The sequence below is a fragment of the Malurus melanocephalus genome, unplaced genomic scaffold (genome assembly GCF_030028575.1).
Source record: "Malurus melanocephalus ecotype Western Australia unplaced genomic scaffold, MMel_1.1 scaffold_479, whole genome shotgun sequence".
NCBI lineage: Eukaryota > Metazoa > Chordata > Aves > Passeriformes > Maluridae > Malurus > Malurus melanocephalus.
Window position 1 is genome coordinate 38,421 of NW_026623711.1, and position 5,172 is coordinate 43,592.

Here is a 5,172-nt window from a genome sequence, read left to right on the forward strand (position 1 = left end):
CATTACTTCCACACATATTTTCAGACCCAAAAAGTAATTTATAGTTATGTCAGATAGTGTTTAAAGTAAATGGAAGGATTAATATGTCTCATTTATTTAAAGCATCTGGAAATAAATGTTCAGTTTGTTTGAGAGAGGGAGGAGAATTCCTACTTGCTGACAACTTTACATAAATCTCAATCATCTTGAAATATATGCCATTGAAATATTTTGAAACATTCAGTGTATCTAAATACAATTTTCTCCTCTTATAATGGAGATTTCCATGAATGGACTGATCATCTTAATGACTAGTCTAGAGAAACATGTCTATTTCACATATTTTATTTTTATTCCATTATTTTATTTCAGAATTTTGTGGGGAAAAATCAGTTTTTATTGCAAATAATGGAGTCTAATTCATTTTTATCCAACCTAGAATGGTCAGTTTTGCTTGTCATGAATCTTTCTATAAGTGACAATAAATAATTGCTCCTCACTTTATCCAAGATGGCYCTAATTGATATTAAGGCCTGATTCATTACAATAATTATAAAGCAATACTCGTGTAGTTTCTGAAGCCACTTGTGTAGTCCCACTATCATTAATATTGGATCTTTGCACTTCTGAATTTCCCAGGATTACAAATTGGACCCAGATCAGATTTGAATATACAGTTAAATCTCTGCCACATTAACCGTAAAGAGCTGATGCATGTACACTCTATTTATACTAGCTGTGAGAATATAGATTATATCTGGTTTGCTATAAAAACCGACGCTGGAATATTAACCCATAAAACCCATGAGAGAATGTGAACCAGGAGACAGAGTTTTATCTGGACAAATGCTTTGTACTGAATGCCTGCATCACTTTTTATTTTGCATCAGAAGCCCTGGAGCTGGAGTTATTGAATTGTCTGACCTCAGTCCAAATAACTTCTTAAATTCCCTCACAGGTTTGGTAGTATACATCTTTCCCACTGTGATTTTACCTAGGGTAGCAAGCAGACYTATCATAAAAACACCTCATATAGGCAGAAATGTGAAGGCATGCCAACACTTCTTGGAAATGGATCCAAGATTCCATTTTGGTTAAGATGAGAGGAAGAAAAATGCCAGTCATTTGGTATTGCCTTAAGGCAGAGTTTAAGAATAAAAAAAAAAGTAGAAAAAAAGGTGCTGTGTGATTGCTGAAATGCATGGGCAGGCAATGATGATTTCAGTTCCTCAAATAGCTGCAGTGTAGAGCAGGGCAGGATAAAGATAGAGGGCTCTGAGATCCCSTGCTAAAAGGTATTAGCAGTGGGATGAGTATTTTAATTGCTTTTATAATGCTGATTTCAAACTTGAAATCACTGAAGCTGCATCACTTTTAATATGACAGGGAGTTCCTGCAAAGGAGAATAAAATAGAAAAAATACTCTTCACATCTGCTGTCATTTCCAATTCTCTTCCTTTAGCACTCTTCCTTCCTGCTGCCATGCTTTTTCTTGCCCTTATTTCCATTGACTAAACTAAAAAAAAAACCTCATTTAAAAATTTGTASAGAATGAGTGGAACAGGTTCAAAGAAAAACAAAGGCCCAGCCRGGCCCGTTTTCTTCCTACCACTAAACAATACAGCATGCAAACCATTCAAACAGTTCAATAAACTTATTTTCCTAATTATTAGTTTCATGTTAAGTTCAGTGAGTGAGCAGAAACTTTGAAAAGGCTGCAATGCTCTTCTGGAGAACAACAACTGGTAATTTTTATGCAGGTAACAGGTTTGAAGTGCTCTTTCCAAGGAGAAAGGATAGATATTTCTGKAAGTGTTTTTGAATGTTTTCATTGGATAGCTTTTCTATTTTATCAGTGAAAGCTGGGAACACCAGGASCTACACAATCCAGGGATGATTTTGCAAACTGAACACCTTCTCCTCTCCCATCYCTCACCCAGATTAGTAAACCAAGCAAATTTTACTTCTGTACCAGAGAATGCATTAAACACAAACACACCCCCTCAGATGCTGCTTGCTAAATATTACTTATACCAGGATTAAGCTTTAAATATCTCCCGTGAAGACCCTGCTTAATCATCCAGCTGCTCTGCTTTCAGCTGCCTGGATTTCTTTCCCTTTAGAGCACTCCTTTGGTTACTTAACCTGCATTTTCCAGGAGCGGCTTAAACCCGTTGTGTCACACTCTGCTTTTGATAGCTAATGAGAATTGTGGGTTCCCAGTATGCAAGGAAGACAAGGCTTGTGTTGAGCWGGGCCTGAGGGCTGCCCCTGAGAGCACAGACACAGCTATTATCCTTCCTGTGAAGACATTACTGCTCCACAGCTCCAGGAAACGTGCAGGAAAATGTTCAATTAAAGTGGATTACATGTTCTTAGCTGGTCAGCTATAATACCTAGGCTTGAAAATGTATTAGGGGATCCAGGAAAGAGCTTTGCTAACCTCAGAATGCTGCCCTTTATGTTGCGGGTGCATTTTGCTTTCATGTTCCTTTGCAAATTTTCCTGGAAGCAATCCAGGTTTACAGAGTGGCTGCTTTTACTACAAACATTATTTCCTGCACAAAATCTGGTCTGAATACCTTTGCATTGCTACAACTTCAGCTGAGAAGGGGGATCATTTACTTCTACAGTCTTCTACATTACTTCATTGCAATTAAATTTTTATTATGTACATCCAGCCCTTTCATTSCTCTCCAGTGCTGCCCCTGCAACTATCTGGGCCTCTAAAAAACCCTTTAAGAGTGAGTTATCCAGGCAGCTCAGTTGGCTCTGTTCTGATCCAAGATTGGTTCTGTTCTGACACGGATGAGAGATGTAAGGTAATTAAATGCTGCTGTGGCACACACCTTTATTTCCTGCTGAAACTCCATGGCAGTCTGTAAGGGCTGAAAAAGTCATGCCTGGTTATGTGGTAGGGATTGCTTTCCACTGCTTCCTCTAGCAACTATTACTGGAGGGAAAGAACATGATGAATGTTAGAGTGGAAGAAATAAAGCTCTGTTGGAGCAAGTCCCTGCGAGCCCTTCTATTTATTCAAGTTCAGTGTTTTAGGAAGTCATTACAATGAGCCATCCCAAAAACCAGCTCAGCAGAAAAATGTATTTAACTGAAAGCCATTGTGTTCAGCTCTCAGGGCAGACACAGAACACTGTGTTAATTCAAAAATTAGAGCTCTTTGTTTAATCCCCTTATTKCCTCCTTYCAGCCTGGCATTGTTCCTGCTCTCRCTCCCAGACRCACAGGGAGAGGCAGGTCCATWACATCCACCCCAAGGCCCAGCAGAAACCTGCCAGCACATCCCAGACTTCTCCTTCCACTGCTTCGAGCTTTCTAAATGCAACAAGTGACTGACTGAAGCTCTTGTCTCTAGAGGAACTGCCTGGAAAAACAGCTCCTTGCTTTACTTTATCACCATCTGGGAAGACCTCCCTGATTCACAGCTGACATGGAAGTTCAATTGAATTTTTMCCAGCACTCCCTCTTAATCATTTTAAGCCAAACCCCCCTGAGGAATAAGTGTCCTCACACTAAAGTAAATCTATCAGCCAGGGCTGCTGTGTCTTAGTGTGGAGTGAAATACAGCGCTGTCTCCACTTCCTCCTCCTCCTCCTGACTGGAATCTCAGCTGGATACAGGAAGGCACGAGACCTTTTAAAATCCCCTCAACATCAGAGGTGCACCCTTCATATGGAACTGGCCACTGCTCCTGTATGAAAATTTAAACATTTTAAGGTATCTTTTRAGTGGTACAAAAGGTGCAAAAACACCGCAGATGATATGGAATCCAAGGCTTCTCAACATCCATTTCTTCAAATGGATGCACCACCTTCCATTACAAACCTGCAGCTTAAGGCTGGAAGAKGCAGCTTAATAGACCAGCAAACAGTGTGTAACTGATTATGGCTTTACTTAATGTAATTGTGGTTACACAGAGCTCCTTGATTTTCAAATCAGTCCCAGAGACACAAGTTTACTAAATAAACTCATGTGTGTGTGTTTGTGTGTCTGTGTACATTCCAGAGTGTGTAGGAAGGCAAAGRATTCATCTCATGGCAGACAAATGGTAGGTGTCATGCTTATTTAAGTATTGTTTCTATGGGTAACATTTCTCATGTGGTTTAGAATTATTTTGCCAAAACTTAATGAAGAATAATTAAAGAAAATATTTTCCATTTAGAGTATTTCTTGTACTCCAGTACATCTCCCTCTTACTTTGCCAGACTGATCTTTTTGCATATGCAAAAGTTGAAAATAACTGAACTATGTTCTAGTAAATAGCTGAAACAGAGATTTTCTGTTCCAAATGGAAGGAGAATATGTTGGCTCCCAGGAATTACTGGCTAGCCCCTTGAAAAATGTGAACTGTAGAGATGAGTAGCGTGATCCATTAAATCAGAAAATGCTATCACACTTGGGGAAAGAAACAGTAACTGCTGCAAAGGATTTCTCCTTTTTTTCTTCTGCAGAAGTGAACTTGTCAGAGCTGTTAAGTGTTTGTAGTGATGTAACTATGGGGATGATGATGTACAACCAGCAAAACTGTGGCAAGGGTATGGCTGAGCACTGTTTTCAATGCTGTGGGTTATAATGAGTTTATGGAAGGCAGGTCTTCCCCTGGGATTTGTGGAAGTGGGAGGGAATTATACTACCTTCATCACATTGCTAATAAAATATCTCAGAGAGTCCTACAGAGTTCCAGAAATATTTATCAGCTCATGATTTCCAAAGTCACCATCTTGCTTAGTAATTATGTGTTGTTGTCCTTACTGACCTCAATAAAAACAGGAGGATTGCACGACCACGAAGTCACTGTGCCAGGGTCAGTTCCCATGGGAAATGAGCCAGATTTTCTGAGGGAAGAGGTAGCTGAAGCATGGGGTGCATATATCCAGAACAGACTGCATTTGCATAAACTGTGCTGGCATTTGGTTCAGCAAGGAGCTCTTTATAACACTACAGTGAGATGTTATTGTAGCTTTAGTTAAATGCTGCATTTTCTCTTAGCATGAGTTATCTCAACATCAAGCCATTGCTATTAGTTAATGGAAACCAAGTACTATGGCACCACAAGCTCTCATAACATTTCCTGGAAAACACATATGATATTTCCAGAAGGCATCCTAAACTACTTTTGTAGCTGCTTTGCATTCCAGGAAAGAAGCACCACAAGCAATAAACCCTTATAAACAT